This window comes from Protopterus annectens, chromosome 1.part1 (assembly GCF_019279795.1).
Source record: "Protopterus annectens isolate FY-2018-M chromosome 1.part1, PAN1.0, whole genome shotgun sequence".
In the NCBI taxonomy this organism is placed as follows: domain Eukaryota; kingdom Metazoa; phylum Chordata; order Ceratodontiformes; family Protopteridae; genus Protopterus; species Protopterus annectens.
This window is the reverse complement of record NC_056726.1, coordinates 1,888,091,062-1,888,111,291: the sequence shown is the minus strand read 5'-3', so window position 1 is coordinate 1,888,111,291 and position 20,230 is coordinate 1,888,091,062.

The following is a 20,230-nucleotide window of genomic DNA, read 5'->3' as shown; positions in this document are numbered from 1 at the left end:
CTGAGCTGCTGGTTTTGGTACACAGGATAGTCTACAGTGGTTTTGATTGCTGTCTGCACTGGACTGAGGAAATGCTGGCCAACATGGTGGGGAAGGCTGCCCCAGTGCCCAGCCTCCACAACTTCCACCCCCAGGGCAGTAATGGAGCAGTGCTAACAATCCCGTGGGTGGGGATGTGAGTCATGCTGCTGTCGTGTGGAGGCACATAAGTCTTAGATTCCACAACACCCTTCCTGTCCAAGGTGCTCACCCCCTCATGTGTCACACACTGCCACTGTCTGCTGTCTTGTCTGTCTTGTCTGTCTTCAGATGCATCCTCACCTACCCAGCTTATCTCCCCCACATGTACCTATGTCCCTTCCCCAACATTCCACTCTCACCTTAAAAAAAATGGGCACCTCTCCCAAAAAATATCTTCCCACACATAGCTCTCCATTTCTCACAAATGCCCACTGGACACACATAATTTGATCCAACTGGCTTGATAACACAGTTATGTTGTCCTCACCCCTCTCTCTGGGATTGAGAGTTCAAAGTCATGTACAAATTCGATCAAAGTGCACAGTAGTTGCTATACAAGAAATGGATAGTTATGGTTCTTTCCTACACCCTTCCTGCACATCTTTACCTGCCTTCCAGTATGTTTTCCCTCAGCTTACCCCCCATTTCACCATTTTCTTATCTCCCCATTTTTCTTTTCTTTATATGTTTCACTGGGATGCTGCATGACATGCTATGTCATGCAGCTTTGCTAAGCTCAACTTAATAGAGCTATATTGACTATGTGTTTTTTAAATTGTAATACACAGTTAAAAAACAAACACCTGACCCATATTTCAAACCCAAGACCATCATACCTGCAGACCACTGCATTAACCTGCCACAACACACAATGCTTAATTAAAACAGGTGGTTTAAACAAAACATAGTAATTGCCAGTTACAATCATTAAGTGTGTTTCAGTGGAGCTGTGTATTGCACAGCGTTCCACAAATTTGATTAAAATGTAATGGAAAAATGGAATTGGACTCTGGTGCAATAGTACACCACTAGAAAGCCAAAGACATGATAATGGATGTAAGTGAGGCCTGTGATTGCAGGTAAATGTGCCCTTTTATCAGCAACATGTAGAAAGATGCCTGCTAAGGCACTGATGGCAAAATATATGTTCAGGTGGGACCATGGTGCAGAAATACGTCCATATAAAGTCATGCACATACTGATGGATGTAGAAAATGTTTGTCACAGCCTGTATTGTGCACATATATCTTGCAAATATACCTCTTGCAGCAGTTACTTAGTAGCTCAGTCTGTTAAATCCCTTACAAATAGTCCATTTTGCAACACACAGTCCTGGGTTCAAATCCAGTAGTGTGTAGTAGTGGAATTATAGTATTGTGAAGACAGCAAATAATGACTGAGTCATGCACTCTTTATCTACACAATGCATATCAAATGAAATGCCTGCATTTCACAGATGGAAGTCACAGGCAGCAGATATAAACACACTTCATATATCCCTATAGCAAAAGTATAAGTGCATAAAGTGTCACGTCATGCAATTATATGCATTCACAGAGAAATTCAACCCAGGTACTGAAAATGAGGGCCACTAATGTCAGAGTGCACCACACAATCTTTTCAAACTCACAGTGCTAATTAGCACAGCTGCACACTTAACATAGACATTTGAAGTACCTGGTTGTAACATGGACTACCCTCATACACGCTCCAAATTACTACCATACGGTAACACATGGCCTGACAGTCACCCAAATGGTAGACATATTATTATATTTATCTCCCATGTTGCTCAAGGCCACATCGAGCATGTGGCCTATTACTCTGTTAGTGATACCGTTGCCTAACATGCTTATCTTAAACACATGCCTTAATTGGACTGGAAAGGGTAGCCTCACTCTGGCTCTGCCTCTACAAGAAGGCTGACACAGCTCCCACAGTTACTCCTACAACTTGTTGTCCTCCAAAGTGTTCACAGTCTCTGCCTATGTCTATTATTTTATTTTATTTTATTTTACATTTGTTGACCGGACTAGTCCAGCTGGATATATGTCCAATTTCAGTGGAGGCCCAGGGAGAAAAGCTCCAATGGTTATTTATTTATTTATTTATTTATTTATTTATTTATTTATTTTAAACAATGTAGCACACGCATCTCTATGTAAAAGTTGCTGCTACAGACCTGCCCTCTGTGATGAATTAGTCTCCTTGCCACAGTAATGTCCAGCACAACATAAAAGAAAGGGCCCCAATCTACGTGAAGGCCTTATGTATTATACTATGGTTGCATGTGATTGGTTGATGATAGTGCAAATCAGCTGTGTTGGCTGCAATTCATATCAAAGCCACAGGTTGGTTAAGAGACAATCACCTGCTGAGGAGAAGCATTTTAAAAAGGTAAGCAGCTGGCTATGGGGAATCATTCTGTATGAGATTTTCCTCATACAGACCATGCTTATTCAAACTGTTACCTATCAGTACATATCAGCAGTGGAGTACTGACCTCCATCAGTTATGTAACCATCCTGTTTACATCAAGATGCAGATGTCTGACTATACATACGGGCAATAGGGATTACAGCATTAAGACTTTCTTAGAACTGTGAGAATGACATGTCAATGATTTCCAGATTTGTTACACATATAGAGGATGTACAAGATATCAAGGGTGGAATGTATATTTTCAATGTGGCACACTGGGCTCATGGAACTCTCCCTTTACAGTGGTTGTAATAGCACACTGCTATTTGTTTGGCACAGTTGGTTTGACATATTACCAGGGGAGTTGTCCCTTGGGGACACACTACAATAGACTCCAGTGTCGGCTGTGTGAGCATACAGCAGTATCTGTCATGGCACAGTTGGGAATACCTGACTATCGCTAGTATCCCAGCTGTATCCACACATTTAGTATGTTTGCATACTGAGGAATATGAAATGTGCAATTAAGCAGTGGACAATACCAGCCATTCTGTCCTTGCTGTATCTCTATGTAGTGTACTTGCATGTATGTAATCCTGACATGTGTTCCCATGTTGCTGTCTTTCAGGGAACATGTATGCAAGACATTGTGCAGCTTTCATGGATGCAGAGAATTAGTTAATACCGGAAGGGCTCCATCTATACCATGAATGGGTCTATATTATATCACTGAATGCTTAAAAAAGCAAATGATGAAAAATCGACCCCATGTAAGCAAAAGCTTACAATCTCGAAAGCTCAGAACAACTGTTCCAAAAAAAAGAAAAAAAAATTGAAATAATACATAAAGTGGGGGACTTCACCCCCCACACCCCCTACTTAAATATACCAACTCTGAGATCACACTACAGTGCCAAAAATGGCAAAGTAACAAAAGTGGCCAAGTGAATTCTTTCCCTGGGAAATAATTCACTTTAAAAGCCACTTTGCTATTTTGCCTTTTCATTGTTTTAAGTTCGACCAAGATGCATACGATAGAATGTATCTTTGGTCATCTAATAGGAGCCCCCATGAACTCCTACTGTCCAGGAGGAGGAGGCACAACAGGGAACAGCAGGAGGCATTGTGGGCTGACCTTATCCGTGATGTCAATGCCACTAGTCATCAGAGTATGACACACAGTATGAGCAGGTTCAACACTGCACAATGGACATGATCAATGCCACAAGCAGAAGAGCAGCAGATGTAGCCAGGGATCATGGCACCACCAGTGGAGGGCCTGCATTGGAACAACCACTCTGAGCCACTGAGGAATTCCTGGCAAATCTATACACACATGACAGCTCCCAGGCATCCATCACACTCTACATTGTGGATGTGGGGCCAAAGTATCCACGGCAGAGGAGCAAGCAAGTAAGCTTAGTTTGATCAGGATTGCAATACTGTAGCATTCAGTGTGTCCAGGCATACATAATCTTATGAGGGTGTCAGGTCTCTCTGATTTTGGGGGGGGGAGAAAAGTTTCACTGCAGTTTGACTGTCATGTTCAGATTTTGAACAATATAACAATTAATATGGTAACTACTGTAAATGTGAGCTATATGGATGCATTACCTTGTGGTGTCAGAAAGCCATGTTGGTACAGCGGTCACATTGTTGCCTCACAGCAAAAGGTTCTCCTGTTCGATTCTCGGCTGGAGTGTCTTCTGTGTGGAGTCTGCATGTCCTCCCTGCGGTTGAGTGGTCTCCAAAACACATGTGTGAATGGGTGTGCCTTCACTAAAGGTTGGATATCGGGCTGACAACTCGGCACCATAAAAATCTACTGCCAATCATTATCAGACTGGAGTTCTGCTGTGGCGACCCCTAATCAGGAAAAGCCAAACAACAACAACCTTGTGGTGGTAGAACATACAGTTGTACTAACATTACCTCTCTCTCTCAACTTTTCACAGGTCTGTCAGGTATTACCCAAGCCTATGGTCCTGATCCTGGTAAGCATGACACTATTTTGTTATAAATGTAGGTTACAGCAGTGTAATCCCTAGACTGTCATCCCAGGCCTGCTGCCTGCATTGCTGTACTGCTGGCATGACTGCCAAATGCACACATATATTCTGACTGTACACATGTTAGACCCATACCTATGCCTTGTAGGTGTGACCACACTGGCAGATGTGATGGTATTATCAGGACACTACAGAGTGTCATATGTGTCAACTGTGCAGAGTCTACACAAATGTCAACAGTGTATCTCACTGCTGCTGCTGAGATTGCAGTGTAATGAGATGTTATTTTCAAGTAACTACGGCTATTAGTGGGAAGAGTACTTTCCTCATATCCTACTATATGAGGCTGGGTTTTTAACAGGTCTGTGATACAGATGACAGTATTTAGAGCCATACATATATCACAACATAGTACTGCAGAACATAATAGTGCAGGTATTAATGTAATGCTTTTTCCTTTCTTATCCCAGGTGACTGGGGGTTGGTGTCTATCCCCTACACAACCTGATGTTAGTGTCTCCTCAGAATCTGACGATGATGGTGGTCACAGTGTGGCACACGTGGAGGTTTCAGGGGAAAATTCTGTCCCAGAGGTTGAAATCCCTCTTCTGCCCTCATTGTCACCACACACAGTCAGTATGCCCATACATACCCAGTACCCGGAGGCCGCAGATATTGGACAGTCAGATGGTGGGGACATTGAACAGGAAAGTGGGGCAACTATGGGTCCAGTGAGTGTAGACATTGGTCAAAACCAGAGAGCTGGTGAGGTCCCACACAGGTCTAGTGACAGAAGTGCTTGTAGAAGGCCTGCTCTCTGTCCACCACCTGTTGCAGGTGTCACTTCACGGGTCACTCAGCGCATGTTTTGGGCAATCATGGAGGCACAGGCACATTCTGAATGGAACATCAGATGTATGCTTAGGGTTATGGATGCAGCACAGTCTGACATCCATGATTGCCTCCACCACACTGAGACACCCTGGATCGGTTCACTGATGTATTTGACAGAAGGTGGTCTGAGACAGTCTGTCTTAGACTGTACATTGTCTGTGCTGGAACTTGTAGTTAGAGTTCAGCATTGGGCTTGTGGATATAGGTCAGCAACCCCATCTCCTGAGAGTCCACATGGCCATACACAATCACGCTCCAGTAGTGGCAGTACATCCAATACTACAGAGGGGAATATGCTGTCCACACCACAATGTGGCAGGCCATGGGCTCGTGATCCTGGGTGTTCTCATGGAGGACATGGACCCGACAGACAGCAGTCACCATCAAGTACTAACATTGCTTCTGATCTTGGGCATGGAGGTGCCAGTGAAACTCCTGGCAGAGCCAGTTCCCATGTTCGGTGCTAAAGATGGTGAACTATCAACTCGAACATGTATGGTCAAAAGCTGTCCAACATACACACATGTAGGGCTAGCACTGAGCTTGACTGTGTACATGCACACCCTCACACATCGCTGTCAAATGCAGGTCACCAACAGACACACACAGCACCTTTCCATGGTCCATCTTACCTGCTTCCCTTCCTGACTCACACACATGCTGTCAACCACTTGTGTCACCCTAGGCATCCTGCATTCCCACACACAGTTGAGCCATTACATTTGGAGTCATGGACAATGAGAGTAATGTAGTCTTTGACTTTCACTAGTTGGTAAGATGTGGGGATGCATTCATTGTTGTGGTGATGGAGATGACATATCTACAAATATTCTGTGTCCAGTGCACACAGTTGCCTGATACCAGTTATGATTGTCATGTTCTGCATCACATTGTGTAACCTGCACATGATGTGTGTCACAGCGGATGTGTGCTTCACATGCATGGGGGGCCTGTTTCATGCAGGGTATACTGTCTGTGTTACATCCCTGTCTCTCCAACATGTACTATATACCACAGCGATGTTGTAGGTGTGTGAAAACGTGAGACACGTTAGTCTTGTTATGGATATACGGGAGGTACAAGTGGGATCCAACACCTCCCTGTATGGATCCATACACATCCCCTCTAAGGCATATAGGAGACAGACTACACATGTAGAGTCATGACACGGACACCATAGGACATGTTATCTACACTGAGTATTGGTGCACCATGGAGCCTGTGTGGCTGCTACAGTTGTACGATATGTCTGTATAGTGACAGCAAGGGTGCCATTGCAGACAATGGTAGGTGTGATGACTGCCACATTCATTATAGCATTGACAGTCTGGAGTTTAGATCCCAAACTTGTCAGTATAGGTTGTACAACAGTAAATGCATCTCCACATCTTACCAACTAGTGAAAGTCAAAGACTACATTACTCTCATTGTCCATGACTCCAAATGTAATGGCTCAACTATGTGTGGTATGCAGACACTACGATATTTTGCAGGAGTGAATGATTTCCCACAGGATAGTATTGTGCACTCAATGATGTTTATTCTTTGTCAGTGGCTCAGGGAATAACTGACTGTGTATTAGGCCATTCTGGATAACTGTTAGTTCTGTGTGGGATTCTGTGACAGCTCCTAATATGCAATCACCTGCTAATGTACTCAGTCATAGGTCACTGACAGTGGCTGTGACTGCAGAGAGGGAATAGGTAGACAGAATGGGCCAATAATGGAGGATGGTGAACTTTACTGGTGACTGACATCATTGCAGCATAGGTCTCCCAATGCTATCTTCCCAGAGTATGACTGTCATACACTTGTCTATCCACCAACTGACATAACCTTGTCAGGCCATGGTTATTGGAGTGAGACATATGGCCGAATCCATTGCATAGTGTAACAGTCAATGGGCTCCGATGGTTAAAGTCGGTAGGCATGATCTGGCCTGAGCAAACATAACAGTGCTTGGTCCAGTTTCAGTAGGTGTACAACAGTGTTAGTGCTCGTATCCATGCTAAATCCTATTATGTAATTTCAAGTGATATGACTCAGAGATCTGGGGACACTGCTTGACACTACATGCTAGTTGTCCTCTGTGCAACTAAGTATTGCAGTTACCGCTAGCATTTTGCAAGAGGACAGTCATGCAAAGTGTCTGTACAGAGAACAGATAACACTTTATGGAAGTGTAATTTGTTCACACCATGTTGCTTAGTCATGCTGTGGCTCACTTGCCGAAATGATGGTCCAGGTCCTTACCGACAGTGCCCTGCAGCAGTGCCATGACATCCCCAAATGTGGAACCAGCATATTGCATCATGTGTTTATCAATATAGGTGACCAGTACAACCCCCGCAATGTGAGGTCCTCCCTGGTGGGATCTGGCCACAGATCAGTCTCCTTAAAACTACCAGCATGTATCCCCCCTTGCAGACAATGCAGGCATATATGTCAGGAAAGCCATTTATTACCTCCTGTGGGATGGTTTACATAGTGTGACTGCATCTCCTCCTTCAGATGGGACAGACAAGTATGCAGACCTCTCCACCCATGCATTATGTCAGCAGCATTACAACTGCATGAACTCGGCTGTATGTGACAGGAGGGACACAGGCTCATCATGGCTCAGCAAACCTGACTGGTGGACAACTGTCATTAGCAAGCTGTACAATAACAGGTGGACAGTGCTGTGTGACAGTTGAGGTGATGGTGCCCACCCTAACATGGAGGCACTCCCTCTTCAGCTAAAAGAAGCACATATTGTTGTTGTGATGTTGTGTAGACATGGTAAGTGACAAAAGTAGCTACTCACACAAAGCAGAACCACAACATACAGTGCAGTTAAATGTGTGACCTCAAATGACAGGCCCAGATTGTCGGTGACCTCATACGTCATAATGCCACATATGATGGGTCTGGACTCATACCTAAACTGCACTCCCACACTGCATCAACTACACTCCCTTGTCCCCACCACGTGACACATGACATTCCTACAACCTGTCCCATAACGTCCATATTTACAGAGCAGTTTGTACCTGGCCACTCATTGGAAGATACACAGCATCTATTGCACATGCTAACATTCCAAGCTGCATCCCACATGTGATCTGACAAGGACTACTAACACCATTGAGAAACCTTTGCAATCAAGCTGACACCAATGGCTGCACACCAGCTGAGTGGACATCGGCAACTGTTACACCATTACACAGAGGTGGGCATCCACTGATCAACATAATGATACACCTTTTTGTCTAAGTATCCATATCTGTATGCCCATAGGGGCAGTAATCATTGAGCTGATCAGCACACATATATGTGATCTACACACACTTGGCTGTACAAAGTTTGAATGTATGACAGGGGGAGTATGATTGTTGCATGTGGTGGATATTTCCGAGGCTGTCACCAAGGACCTGGGTGAGGGTGCATCAGAGCATAGAACCCACTAGACTGAGCCACGCCATTTGACTTTTCCCCCCACTCAGGCAATATTTATAAAGCACCCACTTAGGCATCCATGATACTGTCATTGTAGGGGTCAATAAGTGGCTCACTGATGGCACACATACACAACATAGGGACATCTGCCTCCAATAGCTGATCTGTAAGCAGCAGTGCTTAACAGAGTGTGGTCCTGGGTACTCTACTACTTGTAATCCTTTTAACCACAATACATGCAACTACTGGCTGACTGTGGCTAAAAATGTTGGCTGATATCTTCAAATTGTGAGCACTTAGAGTCTTTGTGGTATGTCACTCTCCTGCAAGAATGTATTGCGAACATATACCTGTTGACATGTTGACATACTAATGGCCATAAACTCCATGCAAATATATATGTAGTATCATTTCCATCAGTTAGCTCTATGTACCTGGTAAGTAGCACATCACTCACAATATGTGATATATATACTCAAGGGTGAAAGAACTGGGCATACAGACCTGGTCACCAGGTTTACACCTAATGTGCCTCAGATCACCTTGTCTCTACTGTGGTATGGCAGGAATCATATGGCATAGCTGAGGCCACATTCACCTGTAAGTGCCATACGAATAACCTCCAAGTACTGTTCCCCCACCTTGGAATATCTGACTGCAATGGCCATTTGCTGATGTACCTTTCCAAGCAGTACTGGCAAATGCACACAGCAGTATGGTCCCTCACAAGAACACGTCATGTCTTCAGAATGTATTCAATGGGGATCATCTGCAATGAGTGCCGTTCTCACCTGTGGCATATAGACTACTCAGAGGTGATCAGTGTCCTGCATAGAGGGCAATGTGTGACCCTGTTTGATTGCATATCCTGCCTATGTATAGAAGCATATCTTATGGATAACTCACTGTAAGGACATTAACCTTTTATTGATGTTAGTACTACATGCTTGTGGGAGAGATTTGTCTAGCAGACTTCAACACACCCTTGAAACAGAACCCTGCCTAATGGCACACAGAGCACCTCAGTGCACCTCAGCACATGCCATCTGTATGATTGGATGGGCGACCATCATTTCTACACAGGTCATCTGCCTGTGTCCCTCTTGGACTGGGGCAATATGTGCTGATCCTGTAATTATGGGTATAAAGATGTCTATGATTGTGAGGTCTGTATGGCCATTATGCTAGTGAAGTTCAAACATTCTATAGTTCTATTACATGATATAAAATGCTTTAACCGGCTTACACACAAACATGGCTACATTGAGGCTAGCACCACTTCCAATCACTGCGTATAGAACATGCCAAGGCACATATGTAGGGTAAGTTGGCTGTATGTAGATGAAAACACTAACCTATGTAATGGTACACTCTACAGATCACGGTATGTGATCCACACAACACACCTCATGTCTGCTAGTACTATTAGTTTAGGACATATGCTTAATAACATCAGCAGGCATTGTTGTGGTCAGTCCTTTGGGGAGGGGGCTGCATCACATGCTACAAATAAAATACTGCAAATCCCTACCTATTTCTAAGTTACCAAAGTTATCATACTTATGCCATATGGACATACACGCCAAGTAGCCTGGAGTGAAATTACAACCCCTACCTATATAGTCTTACACACTATAGCTCACAGTACTTATCACACACACCATGGCTTAAGTCTGATACAGTAAACTCTCAGTTAACCAGCACCCATGGGGCTTGGTAGATGCCAGATAACTGTAGTTTCTGGTTGCTTAAGAGTTACTATTAAAAATAGGCCTGGCTAATACTGTACCCTATATTATTTGTTTGGATTGACTTGTTCGTTGGTTGGGAAAAGAGGGAATTTATTCATGTCTTCCTTGTTAAAACTCTAAAACTTTAAAAACATAAGGTATGTTTCTGTGGGGGGGGGGCAGAACATGCAACACATGAAAATTGTACTGTATTTCTTCGATTATTTTTTCTTGTTGCTTGAGAATTCTGGTTGCTTAGGTTCTGGTTAACCGAGAGTTTACTGTACTAGACTGTCAGCTGGTAGTCTTAACGTGGATGACATCATCAGGCCTTGTAGAAGAGGGCACTTTGGAGCAGCAAGTTACAGCAAGTAACCATTGCAGGTGGATAGTCCATGACGGCATGTTAGTTGTTTTCAGGGGGATATACACCCATGCACATGCTCACCAAGTGGCCTCGAGTGAGATTAGAGCCCCTACCTATCTAATCTTATACACTATAGATCACAGTACTTATCACATAGGTTGTCTGTTGTATATGTGATTTCAGGCAAAGTACTTCTGCATTACACAAGCTAGGCTTGTGTTGAACAGTATCTGTGGCCTGCAGATTATATAGCTTTGTACTATCTGCATCTAGTATCCTGGCAGTGAGATAACTGCTATTATCCTAGCTATGTGTGTACAGTTATCAGTATGGCCATATGTGGCTGTTTGCAATTAGTGAGGCAAAACTGTGGGCAGGAACAATGTGCCCTGTCCATGCATGCATTGACAATATTAAACATACACCACCTGCTCAACTCTGTCTGTCTATGTCGTGACATCCAGCAGGCACAGATGTCTGTAGGTAAATGGATTATGTACTGTTGCACCCTTAGTTTGGATCCTTTGAGTAACACTATGGCTGTATGATAGTGCAGATTTATTCACCATTATTAGGGTATGTAAGACAATACAGACATCTGCACACATATTTATGTGTAAAACAGGGACAGCATGGATATATGTGTGTGTGTGTGTGTGTGTGTGTGTGTGCGTGTGTGTGTGTGTGTGTGTGTGTGTGTGTGTGTGTGTGTGTGTGTGTGTGTGTGTGTGTGTGTGTGTGTGTGTGTGTGTGTGTGCGTGTGTGTGCGTGTGTGTGTGTGTGTGTGCGTGTGTGTGTGTGTGTGTGTGTGTGTGTGTGTGTGTGTGTGTGTGTGTGTGTGTGTGTGTCTGTGCGTGTGTGTATCTGCATGTTTGTATGGGTGTTTGCACTGGAGGATTTAGGTATATTGATTCCATCTCAGTATGAGTATGTGTGGTTTTGTTTACATACACACATGCATGTGTGTGTTTCTGTTTGTGTTCAGAGGTGCCTGTGCTATCATGATATATGGGATCCCAAGGAGTACACTTGTGCAGTCAGGTCTTATAGTAGAATGTTTCATTCAGACACATGGTAATTTGACACAAGTGAAATGCTCCTTTGTGTAGCTTTACCTTGTCACTGAATCAGAGCTTTATTAGGCAATAAATGCTAGTGATGAGATTGTCTCTGAATCTCAGGGTTGTTTGTTGCCTTTGGTCTCGATTTCTTGCAGTTTGTTTTATTTTATTTTTTTATTTTTTTTCCTTTTGCTTTACCTACTGCATGACCTTGACCATTCCAGTGTCTATACTTTTTGATATATTCATACAGGGAATGCTATGTCTCCTCCATCTTGAAAAAGGTCTATATAGTGCCTTTACACAAGGGTGGTCCCTCATCAGATTACTCCAGTTATATATCCATGGTCACACTACTACTAGAAGAGTGTATTCATTCACAGTTACTAAGCTGTATAATCAGTAGCAAACCACTGTCCCCATCCTAGCATGGGCTTCAATCTAATCACAGCATCATCACAGATCTATTTCAATACACAGAAACTGTAAACAAAAACAGAAATATAGGAAACCTAATATTTTCCCTCTTCTTGGACTTCTCTAAAACATTTGATACTGTGTGTCACAGCAAATGTCTTCAAACACCTTCTCATCTAGAACTGTCACTCACCTCTCTCTCCTGGTTTAGTAGCTACCTTGCTGATAGGTATCAAGTTGTAAAGTGGCAAAATGAATACCTTTCCTTTTATCCCACTAATGTATGTATAACACATTAGTCCATTCCCAGGCCCCTGCTTTTCACATATTCATAGATGACCTATACAAACATGCTATCCTAGTTCAATACACAGATTATTCCACACTAATATGAGGATGCCCTAAACCTGAACAAGCTTTAAGAAAAATGCCATGCTCTACCAAAAGTGCTGCACCCCTACTCCCTAACAAGACCACTACAGTCAAAAGAAAAAAAGTCTCTTGCTAAATCACACAGTTCTATCTAGGATGCCCTCTTCTCCAACCATGTCTTCAAAATCTGGAATGCCCTTCCTCCTACACTCAAACAGCTTAACAACAAACACACTTTCAAAGGGAATGCTAAATGACTCCCAATTGATTACTGGCTTTATTCATATATATCACCTGGATAACATGAACAACTGTTTCTGCCTTTTCAATCCTCATAAGCTGTTCTACACATGCTCACTGAATCATAGCTGCCTACACATACCAACCAACCTGCACTGTCCTCCTAAGCTGTTTCATGCATATCCACTGTTTTTGCTACATAATTTGATGATAAAACTGCCACACCTTCCTTATATACTTTGCCTTACACTCTTCTCTCTGTCTACCCCAACACCACTCATCTACACTTGATATATATCCTCCACTTTTTCTACTTCCCATTTATTTCTACCAAGTTCTACTTTTCTGACTGAAAATACACACATTCCTATATCCTCCTCCTACATTCTACCAATCTTGACCTTACCTGCGTCATTACATATCCTAAAACTTGCTCATCAAAAGTATGCACTCAAACCCCTATTTTAAAGCATATTAATATGTTCTCAGGTAATATCTCTTTCTCTCTACCACATGTATCCCCAAATATATCTTGACCTTTGCACCAAGACTGCCAGTTTACCACTCACTCCAAACTGACACACACACTACAGAATTTTCATTCTTAATAAACCAATGATACAGCCCTCTTTGTATCAGTACCAGTGTCCTCCTTGTTGCTAACGGTATGTGTTACTGCTCTGAATTACATTGAATCTGTCTACCAAATCTACTTGGTATGCTTCTAGAAAATTCCTCCATCATAACTGTTAGACTGAATGTAGTACTAAGAATAATATACTTTTTTGGAATTCCTCCATACAGATTACTATGTTGAAAGCATCAGAGCTGTATATAAGATATGACTTCTATTCATATTAAAAAATAATAATCTGTGATATCATTATTGTGTTGTTAATAGTGTACTAAGCTCTTTTTTATTTAACATATTTTGTAACATGAATCTTTTCTGCCCAGGCCTCCACTGTAAAGAGGGCATTATACTCAGCTGGGCTCACCCAGTAAACAAAAGTAAAATAAATAAGTAAATTAAAAATCTTGTTCTTCTTGGAATATTGAAAAAAAAATTTGGTTAGGGACAGTTAGCAAGCATTTATATTGCAAGCTTTGACTGTAAAGGAATTGACACTACTGGAATTGTGGTAGGAACTGAGAAATATGTTTAAGGTAAGCAGAACTGAAAAAGTTTAACATGTCATGAACACCTGTGACTAGTTTAAATTTCCTGGTTTATAGTTGAGTATTTACATTGTTTATTGGATGTTATTCTTGTTTTATTGAAGTTTGTTTTGCATTAAATTTGGTGTCTTCTTAAGATATCTTTTTCTTGGAGTTTTAAAGATGATCTTGTTAAGGCCAGTTAGCCAACAATTCTATTGCATTTTTTGAGAGCATAGGAATTAACTCTACTTGAATTGGGAGAAGACCTGAGAAGTAAAATACTCCTTTACCACTACATCTAACAACAGCACTCCACTACAACTTATATCACAAATCAAACTACTTGGTGTCATAATTGATGAATACCAGAAAACTGACCATCATATACCTCATGAAATAATAATGATGATGATGATGATAATAATAATAATAATAATGATAATAAAAACACCAACATCTTGGGAGCCACCATAAATCTAAATCTTCCCTTAACAATAACAATGACACCAAAAAAAAAAAATACTATAGCATCTACACACTTACTGCCCTCACTTCTGTATGCTTCTCCTATACATACTAACCTGAACTCCACCCTTAAATAAAAACTAAATTAAACTATTGTGTATGAAAAATCCACAAATACTCATAATAACAAAGACCAACAACTGGATTAGCGGTCAAATATTTCCTCTCTGCTTTCATCCAAAATAGACTTCCTCAGAAGAAAATACACATTTAACTAGATACCTTTATAACGATCACTTCAAGTAAATCGAGTAAAACATGACCAGTACAATTTACCTTTAATTAAGCAATATGATGTTCTACTTGATAAAACAACACATAAAAACCCAGTACACTTATGTTAACAAATATATTGAAATACACATTTCACTGCCTAGTTTAATGTACTTTCAACCGTTTGTGTTTTAAAAGGCATTTTAGAGTAAATGCCTAATTCAAACCAGGAGGCTTCTCTTTTCCTAACTGTCACTGCCAAAGTGTTTCTATTTTTTCAACTACATCCTTGTGATTATCCCCTCTAAGATCCTTATGTACCTGTTCCAGAATGGAAAATAAAAACATTCTATCCTGTTTACACATAACATTATATTTAAATAGAGCATTATTGTGGCCTTTAACTTAATAGAATATAAATGTTCCTTAACAAAACAGTGTCATGCTTACCAGGAGCAGGACTATGGCCTTGGCCAATACCTGATGGACCTGTGAAAAGTTGAGGGTGAGGTAATGTGAGTACCAATGCATGTTGCAGCTCAAGGTAATACATCCATATGTCTCACATTTACAATACCTACTGTGTTAATTGTTGCACTGCCCACATTCTGAGTATGACAGTACAACTGAGGTAAAACCCTGCCTTCCCCAAAGAACTAAGACCTGAAACTAATGTAAAAGTATGTACAGCCTGACAATGCTGATACAGTAAGCCTACCTGCACGGTCCACTGCTGTGGAAACTGTGGCATCCACCTCCATGATGTATGGTATGATGGATGTCTGGTAGCTGTTGTGTGTGCCTAGGTTTGCCAGGAATTCCTCAGTGGCCGTCAGTGTTTGTTCCACTGCAGATCTTCCACCTGTGATGGCACAATCCCTGGCTACATCTGTTGCCCTTGGTCGTGCAGCATTGATAATGTACATTGCATGGTGTTGAACCTGCTCATATGTCCTGCCCTGATGGCCCATGCCATTCACATCACGGTCAAGGTCTAACCACAATGTAGCCCACTGTTCCCTGTTTTGCCTCCTCAAGAACAGTAGGATGCGATGATGTTGCCTTAGTCCTTGCAGTATAGTTTCATTTTCTGCATCAGAGAAGAATGCATGGCATCTACAATACATGATTCCTGAAGCCAACAAAAGGGGAACACATTACAAGATTACATTCATAGAAGTACACTGTGTAGAGATACAGCAAGGAGAAAATGGCTGGCACTGTCCACTGCTTACTCACACATGTCATACTCCACAGTGTTCAAATATACTAAGTGTGTGGATACAGTGTGTGGATGCAACTGAGATAGTAGCAATAGTCAGGTATTCCCATGTGTGCCATGACAGATTCAGCTGTATGATCATACACCCAGCAGTCACATCTACTGCGGTGTGTCTCTTTAAAGGCAACCCCCCGGATAATACCTCATAGGAACAGTGCCACACAATTAGCAGTGTGCTATTACAACCACTATAAAGGGACAGTCCAATGTCACCAGTGAGCTTCAATGACAACAGACAATCCACCTTTGATGTATAGTACATCCTGTGTAGCTGCAAGACACCAGGAGATCAATGACATGTCATTATCACAGGTCTACAACAGGCTTATTTCTGTATTCTGTATTCCCCATATGTCTATTCACCCATCTGAATCTTGTTGGACACAAAATCAGTGCAGTACTCCTCTGTTGATATGTGGTAACAGTAAAATGTTCACAAAGGCGTGGTTTGTGTGAGGAAAATCTCATACAGAATGGATTCCCATAGCCAGCTGCTTTCCTTTTAAACATGTTTCTCATCAGCAGGTGATTGCCTCTAAACCAATATGTGGGTCTGAAATGCTAATTGAAGCTAACACAGCTGATTTGCACTATTATCAGACAATGACATGCAACCACTGTACAATATATAAGGCCTTCATGTAGATTAGGGCCCTTTTCTGATATGTTGTGCTGGAAATTACTGGGATGAGAAGACTACATTGTCGCAGAGGGTAGGTCTGTAGCAGAAACCTTTCCATAGAGATGTGTGTGCTACAGGCTCCAGCTGCTGTTGCTGGTAATAAACATAGGCAGAGAGTGTGAACAGTTTGGAGGACAACAACCTGTAGGAGTAACTGTAGGAGCTGTGTCAGCTTGTTGTAGAGCAGAGCCAGAGTGAGGTTACCCTTTCCACTCCAATTAAGGAATGTGTTTAAGGTAAGTCTGTTATCACTAACAGACCACTAGGCAACATATTTGATGTGGCCTAGGGTAAGATGGGGTATAAATATAAGAATATGACCACCATTTGGGCAACTGCTGGGCCATGTGTTACAGTTGGGTAGTAATTTCCAGTATGTATGAGGCAGGCCTTGTTACAAGAAGGGACTTTTAATGTATATGGCAGTTGTGTAATTGTGATAATCTGCACAGTGACTTTGGAAGGATTGTGAGGTGCACTCTGATATTAGTGGCCCTCATTTGCAGTACCTGCGTTGACATTTTTTGTGAATACATATTAATGCATGAAGTGACACTTCATATACATATAGTTTTGCTATAGGGATATGTGAAGCGTATTCCTACCTGCAGACCTGTGACCTCCACCAGTGAATAGCAGATAAGGATAAAGAGTGCATAACTCAGTCATTAATTGTTGTCTTCACAATACTGTAAATTCACTTCTATATACCACTGGATTTGAACCCAGGACTGTGTGTGGCAAAATGGGCAGTTGGATAGTGATTAACAGACTGAGCTACTGAGTCACTAATGCAGTAGGTGTATTTGCAAGATATATGTGCACACATACAGGCTGTGAGATACATTTTCTACATCCATCAGTATGTACATGGTTTTATATGGATGTATGCGTGCACCAGGGTCACAGCTAAACATGTATTTTACCATTAATGCCATAGCAGGTGTCTTTCTGCATGTTCTTGCTGAAGGGCACATTTACCTGCAATCACAGGCCTCACTTACATCCATTATTATGTCTTTGGGTTTCTAGTGGTGTGCTATTGCACCAGAGTCTAAGGCACACTCCCATTTTTTTTTTTTATTTAATTACATTTTAATCAAGTTTGCATAATGCGGCACTGGGAGCAGCTCCACGGAAACACCCTTTATGACTGCAACTGGCAATTGCTGTTTTCTTTAAACCACTTGCTTTAAGTAAGAGTTGTGTGGCATGGCAAGTTAATACAGTGGTCTACAGGTGTGATGGTCTTAGGTTTGAAATATGGGACAGGTGTTTATTTTGTAAGTGTATTACAAGTTTAAAAACACATATAGTCAATATAGCTCTATTTAGCTGAACTTAGGGAAACTGAGTGATGCGGCATGCCATGCAGTATTGTGCTAAAAAATATTAAGAAAAGAAAAATCGGGAGATAGCAAAGTGGTAAAAATGTGGTGCAAGCAGGGGGAAAAAACATAGTATAAGGCAGGAAGGGATGTGCAGGAAGGGTGTAGGAAAGAATCATAGCCATCCTTTTCTTGTACAGCAACTGTGTACTTTGACAGAATCTGTATGTGATTTTTAACTCTCAACCCCAGAGAGAGGGGTGAGGACACCATAACTGCCTTGTCAAGCCAATTGGACAAATTACATGTCCAGTGGACACGTGTGAAATGGAGAGATATGTATGGGGCAATTTTTTTTTTTGTTTTGTTTTGTTTTTTGGGATAGGTGCCCATTTTTATTTTTTTAAGGTGAGAGTGGAATGTTGGGTAAGGAATATAGGTACACATGGAGGACATAAGTTGGGGTAAGTGAGGATGCATTTGCAGATAGACAAGATAGACAAGACAGCAGACAGGGGTAGTGTGTGACACATGAGGAGGGTAAACACCTTGGATAGGGAGGATGTTGTGGAATCCAAATCCCATGTGCCTCCAGACCCCAGTGACACTGCTCCTTCACTGACCTAAGGGGGGCAGTGTTGGAGGCTAAGCACCCGGGTGAGGCTGACCAAACAGGTCAGCTAGCATGCCCTCAATCTGGTGCAGATGGTGGTCGAACCCATAGTAGACTATCCTGTGCACCAAGACCAGCAGCTCATCCCGGGTGACAACACCCCCTCCATCACGGCTCCCAGAGGGGGGCTGGGCCCTGTTCCATGGGGCTGTACTACCTAGCACCACAGGTAGTGCAGGGGTAGTGGAGGTGGCACCACCAGTCTGGGTCCCAGATGTGCTGGGACCCAGTGCCATGGCCAGATGAGGCAATGTAGGGGGATCAGTCGGAACCAGTCTACCTTGACATGCTGTGGTGAATGAGGTATAACAATATGTTAAGGTTAGTAATAACCAAACCATTTTTAGTATTAACAGAATGGAACATCATTTTCATTCATCCCCATACATATTAATGTATAGTATGCATAACACAATAGTAAATAACATAACAGTCAGTATGGTAACTTATGTCAGTAAGAAGTAAACCATAAGGGCAACAAAACAGTTAGTTTAACAAATTAAGTTAATAGTGAATCATAACAACACATAACAATATTGCATTAAATTTTGCAAAAAATATAGTTAGTTTAACAACATATGTTAACATTCAATCATAATAATAAACAGCAATAATAAATAAATGAAGATAAGTGCTGGAGATATATAGAGAGAGAAACAGTCCAGTACTGACAATGCAGACTATAAACCTGACAACACTGATAATAAATACCCTATAGGTGTGTAGTGTCAGTTCTGCACACAGTGACTACAATTCTATAGCTGATGCAGCACATACGTCCCTGTCAAGCTGTTAGCATGAGTCAGTATGGGCCAGGCAATAACAAATGCAGGTATACTACTACACAGAACACTTTCACATAATGTGGACTTCTATAACTACCAAGGTGTTCTGTATGCAGATTTGGTAATACATTGCATTCCAGGCAATCATTTTTCTGGTAATCCTTTGACAGATGGATTAGGCAGTTTTAATTACATTACATGAAATTGTGACACTTGAGAGGCATGTTTGTGTACAGTACATAAACTAGACATCCGTCATGCCTTACTTGGCAGGCATGGGAATGGAAACCAATAGCTGTGACTGCAGGGGTCATCTACAAAACATTTAACTTTATTGGTATTGCTGATAACTGTCTGTGAAATGTTAGCACAATCATGTCTGCTCATACAAGGGCTCCCTAAACCATATACCATATACCATTTGTTCTTGGTGTGGGAGAAAAAGAGAGCATTATATGACTGAATCTGTTTTTCATTCTAGAACTATTACAGTGCTATACTTGACTGCAGTGACAGTCGAACACACATGCATGGTATACAGCCATACTGCATTTATTAAAACAAATCTGTTTAGGAGTCAACAATGTTGCTTAACACTTTATTGGTATTAC